This window comes from Dreissena polymorpha, chromosome 7 (assembly GCF_020536995.1).
Source record: "Dreissena polymorpha isolate Duluth1 chromosome 7, UMN_Dpol_1.0, whole genome shotgun sequence".
NCBI classification, from domain to species: Eukaryota; Metazoa; Mollusca; class Bivalvia; order Myida; family Dreissenidae; genus Dreissena; species Dreissena polymorpha.
Window position 1 is genome coordinate 98,151,295 of NC_068361.1, and position 10,116 is coordinate 98,161,410.

Here is a 10,116-nt window from a genome sequence, read left to right on the forward strand (position 1 = left end):
TTAACCCATTTATGCCTAGCGGCTAGAAAAAAGGCCTTGGCAAACAGCGTAGACCCAGATGAGACGCCGCATGATGCGGCGGCTCATCAGGGTCTGCGCTGTTTGCTTTAAGGATTTGTAAGCTGTAAGAGATTTTCTAAACATAGAAATAAATATACTAGACATCCCTAATTTCGGAAATAAATTGAGCCAATTAAGAAGGATGGGAGAGTCCACTAGGCATAAATGGGTTAATGTTTGAGTTAGTAAAATCATGATAATATGACGTTTGCAATATTTACCAACACTGTTTAACAATAAATAAAAAACAAATGGAATCAAGATTATCGTTGGCACTAAGGCGCTAACCCGAGACAGGAATAAACTAAATTATTGTGAGAGAGTTGAGATCAAAATAATGAAAGATCATCATGAATCATCACTATTCAATTTCTATGATCACTTTTATAAACTCCGCTGAGAAACCATCCGAAAACATCCGTTTTTACGATGTAAATAAAGATTGGACAAAAAGGTTACATCTAGAGTTTTAACATAGACAAATTGTATTGACCTGTTGACAGTTCTCATAAACCAGTTTCAACTACAGACGAGATTTCATTTGGAAAAATGTTCTGACCCGGATTTATGACGATTGGTCAATATATTTGGCAAAGAGAGAATTATCAATTTTTCACGAAAGTCATTTTTAGGAAAACTGCCTCCTGGCGGCCAGTTATTTCAACGACCGAAACTAATTTCGGCCGATATATCATAAAAGCATTTTTGTTAATGTGACTTCAAGAGTGTTCAGGTGCTTACATTAGTAAAGGATATCGAAGGGTGCTGAAAAGTACCAGATAGATAACCGGGCCAGTCTTGTCATAGTTGCCGACATCTATGAACTTTCATGTTTTAACATTAAGATTGTAAAACATATTATATTTATAATCTAATCAATATGTGCTATATTATATCACCATTTCATATATTTTCATATTGTATTGGCTAGCCCTTGAAGACAACTTAGAAACAATATTTGCTGATATTAACATTTACTTACTGGTTTTACTGGGTACTTGCAATTTTTGTTTCTGACAATATCAGATGCTCGTGTGCGAAAACCGACGATACCAGTCGCTTATATTGTGGTGACCATATCAGCTATTGAAAAAGTTGCCGACAAGATCATTTGGTGAAAATATAATATTAAGACAAAATTGCAAGCACTCGTCTGCTTCAGGTGTGTCTTTAGCAGCAGAACTATGTGCGTACATCGTGAGTGTGCTTGACGCTTTAAGTCCTCCTTAGTCTGTCAAAAACAAAAACAAAATTGCAAAGTGATTATCTAAAAATAACATATACAAATAAGTTATGTATATAAAATTATATTGGAGCTCGTCTTTCAAAATTTGTCACGAATAGCTTAATAATTTACTATATTTAACGTTATGAACACATTCGTAGCAAAAACTAACTTTCTCTCCATTTTTATGTTGCAGTTTAACCTTAACCCAAATTATTCAGACCGTGGAAATATATTTTCCGATTTTTCTGCTGATGTTCAATGGTATATAATAACCTAAGCGAATGTAATAATCATTACAGTATTTCATAGATAGACATTGTCAATTTATGGATAAACTTAAAGATAGGATTTGTGTTCTTGCTTTATTCACAAAAAGTTTTTCTTTAGGGATGGCATTATTTGTAATACTCCATCAATCATACTGTGTGTAGCAGACGTTTTGGTTTTCATAATGTAACTTGTAGACGACATTTCTTTTTATGTTATACACAGCATGTATCAGATTCTGAACTATTGTTTAATTATCATATGTTGTTGTGGTTTCTGTAGTGGGAGAAATAATTGTATTTAATTTTCGATTGAACATGTTTGTGCAAATATTCCCCTCAAAGTTTTAAAATAATACTTTTACAGGTGATCAGTAGACATCTAACAGGCTGTGAACTCAAACTGGTGGTATAACCAAAATTGTCATGACAATTTGTGTACTATCACTTAATTGGTATGTAAACACTGTGAACTTAACATTCGCCTATTATAAACGAATTTGTGTTGCATATCTTTGTACAATCCCTTAACAGTATGTAAGCAATTACGACTCCATTCGTAATTACAACATCAATAAATGCGTTACCAATCTTTTAAATTTTGTATTATGTTGATTAGTTGTAAGTTTTGGGTATTCATATAATTGGCTGTATTTATGATCAAGTTGAAAATAAGAATTATAATCATCAGGTTGCATGCTTACAAGTATGGAAAGTGGACAGACACAATTTTGTAAGACCGTTTTAAATGCACTATCTATCACAAAATAATGAGTATTTTTTGTTGATAGTGCATACTTTCATCATTTGTTTTCGCTTCTTGTGCGCATATGTATTTTGCATATAAGTATCTTTTTTAGATTTTAACGGATTTATTACTTATGAACACCTTTTTTGTATAATGAACATTATTTTACACTGTATCTAAACCAAATGCATATGGTTGGTATATATTTGTATTCATGGACAATACTTGCTCATTGGTGAACTCCCATGATGTAAGGGTAAGTGACAAATCAGATCCACGTCATGAAATACAGATTGGGTTAAATGATCATGTGCAAACACCAACAGATATTCTCATAATTAGCATACATTTTTTTTTTCTCCCGCATTTTTGTCTCATATGTGTTTAATATTCATACTTTTTCCATTAATTAATTAAAACAAATGGTACTCGTAAGAAAAGGTATGAGGACGCTTTGATAAAAATACTAACTTTGTATTTAATGAAAAATGTATTATGTTACTGCATGGATAAATGCTAACGCTTTTGATCTCTGCAAGGCAAGAGATAGCCGTGATACCAGCATAGCTCGTTCTTCTTTTCAACACCATGATGTCTTCAATGAACACACGTATGTTCAAGTAATTAATAACTATATTACTTTGTATAATTGTTTGAATTTAAATATTGGCAATGTAATGTTAACTGTGAATATCTACAGCGTTCAGATAAAAGTGTGTAAACAACACAAATATGTTTTGTATTCATAATATAATTTCATTGGTAATTAGTGTTTATGTTTTCACGCATATTAAGTTTAATAAGAAAATATAATAGAATAAATTTGTGCCGATCCTGTTGCAACTCGGACTAACCAAGTTTACAGATAAGTGTCAGTTTAGACTGTGTGCGGATAATAATTCGTAAAATATATTATGTTCAAAGGGTGTTTCATTTACTTTGTGAAACAGTGTTAAATGTCACAGGACTTAACAGGTCATTTCTCGTTAAATAATTACAAACATGCTTTTTTATTTATTGTGTTATTATGTAAACCATAACGGGACAGATATATATCGTGTTGTTTTTATTAGTCTGTCATGCATAACTGAATGTATAAAGAATTTCAAGTTTTCTAAGAGAATCTAGTAATGTTTACTTTATTTTTGTTTACGCACTTGAATTTTAATACATGTAATTCTATGTTCGCTCAATATTGTTTACATATTATGTTTTTTTACTATTTATTCATCTACTTGTGAACAATATAAATAACTCAGCGTTGAATGTGTAACTTTTCATGAATCAACTATTTATTTGTAATGCTTTGCCCAATGTGTTGATCACAAGAGCGATGAGTGGGTGATACTTCAAATCAATGCATCATCATTTCTGGTGAGTTTTTCAACCATAAGATCTCAATAACATGTAAATATTTTCTTAAAATGTTGTGTGTTTGTTTTTTTTCAAAAACGTTTCAAAAAGAAGTTTTAACAAATGCCATAAAATTGGTGAGTCAATTGTTTTTTTTATTTTTTGTGATATTAAATAAGTGTCATATGCTCTCCTTTACACTTTATTAACTTATCTATGTACACATTAATTGTACTAATATGCATTCGAATAGATTTATACATGAGCAAATACACACAATTTCATCGTTTCGATATAAACCAATATATCTCTTTATGTACCGTGTTTTGTTGACTAATATTTTAATATTGCGAAACTAATGAAAACACATAATTAATAAAATGTTTAATAAGCAAAAGAGATTCGATATGCAGATATTCAAAGAACTTTATCACACTCCTGTCTAATATGCCACATGAGCAGCGGATGTTTTGTACAGTATAACCATCAGTACATTTTCAGAGCTGTGCTTTTATTTGTTTTGGTTTAAACATATTTAATTTCACGAACACACATTGTCTACATTTGCATAGCATATACTATAACAACTGAGTCACATTGTTCTTAAAAAGGATTAGAACGAAACATTAAGATCGTATAGGGTTCTTCTCCATACGCAGTAATTGCAAGCTAGCGTGTTACATTTTCTCTAGGTAGCAGTCATGTATTTTAACAATACAATATACCATAAATAGTTAAACTATTGACGTCGATGTATGCTATATAGAAAGAAAAAGTAGGTTTATCAAGATTGATGAGATAGATGTGCAGACACATCAGACGGTATGAAAGACAAAGCGAAACTGGTAAAAAAAAAACAATACAAGGAAGTTGTTGACAGACGGCTAGGTATCAAAACGTTTACTGCATTTTATGTACTAATGAACTGCATCGAAGATAGGCGTGTTTTACTCCAAATTAAGACTTTCATTGCCAAAAAACGCCTTTCATGTCTTTGATATGTGCTATATGTTCGTGCCATGAGCAGTCATTGGCTATAAATATTCCTAAATGTTTATGAACTCTGATTTCTTGAATTGGTTTGTTTTGCATACTCAAAGTTAGATGGTTTGGTTTATTTTGTTTTCTGGAAATTAATAACGACTCTGACTTTGCTGGATTAAATAGGAATAACCACTGTTCGGCCCATGAATTGATTTCTTCAATATCAGCTTGCATAAGAGCCGCTGTTTCAACAGGAGTGTTTACAATCATGTAAAGGCTTGTATCGTCTTCGAAGAGGTTAACACGCGAACGTATATTGAAGACAATGTAATTTATGTAAATTTAAAACATCAACGGACCGAGAATAGAACCTTGGGGACTCCAGCTGATATGTTAAAAAAACGCGATTCGGCGCCTGGAAGTATATCCTTCTGTTTTATATTTGATAGGTAATTATTTATCCAATTCTATAGGTTATCTTTGCCACCAGCAGAGTGAAGCTTATATATTAGTCCTTTATGCAAGACTTTATCGAAGGCCTTACTTATGTCAATGAAAACGACTCTTACCTCGAGTCCGTTATTCGGTCTTTTCGTAACTAAGAAGTTGTCTCCCGTTCGAGTAGGTATCACGAGTATCCCGGGTAAAAAGCAGTTCGTCTAAAATGCGTATATGACTCATATCCGCGGATATGGCCGAAAAGTGCGGATATGGACGAATACAGGCAATATCGACACGTTTTCTGCAATGTTTATTTCAATGTTTGAGGTAATACAAAAATACACAATATGTGTTAAATATGTTAGTATTGTCTCAAAATATAACAATTTAATAGACATTATCATTTTCCAACTCTAAATTCATATCCGCAAACATGACGAAGTGCCAGAAGATTGTTTTAGGGCTACACACCACAAACAATATAACCACGCCGACACCACATATGTTTTGTTGCATAAGTTTACATAATGTTTATATAATATACTGAATGTATTATTATTCTCGATGTCGTCTCAAAACTTTAGTATTTAGATATACAATATGCTTTAGAAAATAGTACAGTATTTTTGGGCCGATTATCGCCAGACCACAAGTAATTAATGATGTTACTTTTCCCTGTTTATATTTTTATTTGAATACAAAATGTTGAATTTATTTAAATATACCGAATGTTATGAATGCAGTAAATATTGTCTGAAATGTCACTGTTTCAAGTGGAATTTTTCATTTGAAAATAAATAATGATTTCAAATGCGCGAATATGATAAATAAATATTGTTACATTGTTCGACCTTAAAAACGTTTGAATTTCAGTTTTCGACTAGTTAAAGACATCCTCGACAGTTGTTGTAATATTCATTTGAATTCAAGTCACCGAAGTTTTAATGGAATTCATATTTTCAATCGATAACTTTTTTAAATACACGCGCTTAGTGATATTTACAACCGGAGGTAAACAATACCTACCCGCACGAACGACAACTTTTGTTCACGCTTAATTACGAAAAGACCGAAACTGTGAAAAAGCATAACATAAAAAAAGAAAATTTGTTGGATTCGGTGGAATATAGATTTTAATTCACCCGTGATCATTGAAAAAATATATTTTCACTCGTGGCTCGTGAAAATATTATTTCGATGATCACTCGTGAATTAAAGGGATATTATGGGCATCTAACAGTTGATAGGTGTCTATCGCCACCGTTGTTTAATTTTGGTGTTTTCACTTCAAATACACTTATATTTGTTAATGCAGCATCAACTTACTAAAACAATATCCCGGAAAGAGAAAAATAATAAATTTGAATATCAACCATACTTTCGTTTTGACAACTGACGACAGAAATGATTCGATTTACGATGTGAATCTTAATTTAGTTTAAGTGAAGATTCGTTCATAAGACACAAAGACACTATTTTGTTTTACGGATCATTTCGGCTTAGAGGAGTGGGTGAGTCATGTAAAATATCGAATATTATAAAAAAAAATATAAACAAGTGGTAGCAAGATGAGTTGCAGATAATTGGTCAGTAACCACATTTTAACTAAATCCTTTGACCTGTTAATTCTTTTTAGCTCAATTCAACAGTGAAAAATGCCCATGTGATCACTTTAAAATCGATAATCCACCGAATCCAACAAATATCCTCTATATAATATAGTTTATTAGTACGTACAAATATGCACGTCATTTTATTTATTCAAATGAACAAATGATATCGTAGTGCTACATTTAAATGTTTCAAGAATGATTATAACCATTATAGTTGCGATGTTATTGAAAAGCAATGCATGTCCCGCTAAAATTTTAGATTTTTCGTTAATATTATGTTTTATAAGTGAATGTAACAGCTGTAATATTAATCTTGAACATATAGGCTTCGTATTTTAACTTATCTGGATATTGGATATAAACTGTTGAAATATTAACGAAAAATATAATAAAATTTTACCGAAACATGCATTGCTTTTCAATAACAAGGCTCAACTATAATGGTTATAATCATTTTTTAAACATTTAAATGTAGCACTACGATATCCTGTGTTCATTTGAATAAATAAAATAACGTGCATATTTTTACGTACCAATAAACTATAATATATAGTAACAATCAAATATAAGATATTTTTACCTTGCATATTTAATACATATTGTGTATTTTTTATTAAACATTGAAATAAACATTGCAGAAAAAGTGTCGATACCGCTTATATTCGTCCATATCCGCACTTTTCGGTCATATCCGCGGATATGAGTCATATACGCATTTAAGACGGACCGCTTTTTACCCGGGATACTCGTGATACCTACCCGAATGGGAGACAACTTCTTAGTAACGAAAATCCCGAATTCAAAATGTGTCATATATATATATACGTTAGTTGATTCACGGCTGAATCACTTTGGAGAAAGCCAGACTGATATGATGTGATAAACGAATTATTTCGAAGAAAATTAAAAATATGTCTATAAAGGATCCTTTACAAAACTTTCTCAAGAGTGTTAAGAAAAGACATTGGTCGCTAGTTAGAGGCTAATGACGGGTCGCCCTTTTTAAATACTGCACACACGTTTGCAATTTTCCAAGCATCTGGCATTACGGAAATAGACTGAATGATATTTTCACAATAGTTATGGCTTTCTAGCACTTCTGCATTGGAGTCGTCAATATCTGACTGCATAGTGAAGTACGCATTCAGTATGTTTTCCTTGTTTATTTGTTTTGGCTCGCACAGGAAAATAGCAAGTGTAAAAAAGCTCACACATCTGCTAACATTTGCTGCTTTGTTTGCTATGGATTTGCATTTAAATCATTATAAATATTTGTAATATTCTGGTTTTTCGTTTCCATGACAACCATGATTTGTTAGAAACATTTGTCTTAATTGATAGTAATGTGTTCTATTTACCCAACCATTTGTGGTGAGCATTACAGTGACCAAGTAAGTCATGATATATACTGTTAATCATCAAATCATATTGTTCTTTTTGACAAAATGTCCTAAACCGTTGATAAGGCCTAGAACATAACAATTGTCGTAATTTCGTAAATATAATGAATTTGGCGCTCTAGTTTTAGACTATGATTTGTCATATGTTGCTCTTTCAAAATAATAAATGAGTAACAAAGGTCTTATGTTGACCAGTTGACCCAGCCGAATTTGAATAAAAGTGTCTGAAAACTAATATTGTAAAAAAGCATTGACGATTTGAAAGTACGCTTCACCAGCTGCCTTGTTTACTAAATCTTGAGGTTTAAGGTTTAAATGTGTACCTTTCATACTCAACTGGTACGTAACATATGTTACGGGTAATGTTTACGTAGTGTGTGTTAAAAAATAATGAATCACAAATTGTAGTGAACAAGTCTATGTGAGTTCATTTATATAACAGGAAACACGAAATGTTCAGAAATACCACAAATAGAAGTATAACAAAATGCCGGCGAAAAAATTACAGGAGGAAAATATACTTTAAGCAGATATTTAGCACGAGCCGCAAGAAAAATTATATCGACAGTTGTATATTTAAATGCACATTTCTGAATATTCTGAATACCATCAAAACAGCATCTGATCCAGTGTTATTGTATGATTATTGAATGCCTAAGCCTTTGTTCACATTGATTATATATAAAAGCAGCGTGGGCAAAACTAATTTATGTTTCCATTATATGAAAGGAAATATCAAATTTATAATTACTTGACAACGAGTTTCTATTTTATTTAAATTTTTATAATTTATGGAAATGAGACAAAAAGATAATATGTAAGAGACAAATGTTCACATATGTGTATAGTTAAAAATAGGAACACTAAAACTAGTGAAACATTATCAGAAGAACAAGTTGATTATTTTTCCTGTACAAAAACAATGAATAAAAATACATATAACACAACATTAAACATAGAAGTGATATCTGAAAAGCTGTGTTGGTAATAGGCACGCTACCCCGCATAAATAGCCCATAATAAATCACAAAACTCAAAAATATAATTCATAACGGTCTCTTTAGAAAATGTACTAATCATGAAATAACTAAGTATGTAACATGTATTTTGACAATTAAGCCATATACGAGCCTGTTATAATTTCCAAAACGATTTGTAAAAAGACATAAAAAAACAAAAACATTTTACAAAACATATATATCGTAATAGGTACGGTAAATGGTTTCGTTTCAAGTCGGAGAAAAATCACATTAAATTGCTTAATATAAAGAAAAGGGGTGCCATTCTAGGTAATTAATAGTTTTTTGAAAAAAAAGACTGGAAGAAATTTAAATATTGATAAGATGTACTTGCGTTAACAGTATTCTTTACCATGTCATGTTTTTAGTGGTCACAAAACGAAACAAATTAAGCATTTACAGTATACAATTAGAGACAAGCAATTATTTATTTTTATATTTATTTTCATGCATGCAGGCATTTTTCGGTTGTGCATGTAAATGTTTATTACAACACGACAGTGAAAATTCTTCATTATGAAACTAAATATTATGCAAAGTGTGTGTTCTAACATAATGTATTGGTAAACACTTAACGCGAATTAGTGTTCGATGTGCTCTTGGCCTTAGTAAGTTAAATTTGCAAAACCACTTTGGTATTAAAGTGTTTATGCATATACAGTTGTTACTTAAAAACGGGAAACATGCCATAAAATGAATCAATTAAAACTGTCCACACAGTTAACGTTATCGTTGGCATTATATTGAAGTTCAAACAATCTCAATGAAGCAATTTGATCTTGCACAGCAGTCTTTATATCCGTAAATTCACTAAAAATCTCGATTGATTCACGCTTGTCTTTTAAAATGGACTCAATATGCACCATATCTGCCTGCATCGACGTAGAGACAATACGGGCACTCATTTGATCTATTCTTTTCATTATGATGGTAACATAATTTTCAAAAACACATTTGTCAATTGATTTCTTTTTCAATAATTCGTGCAAAGATTCCTTTAGTCA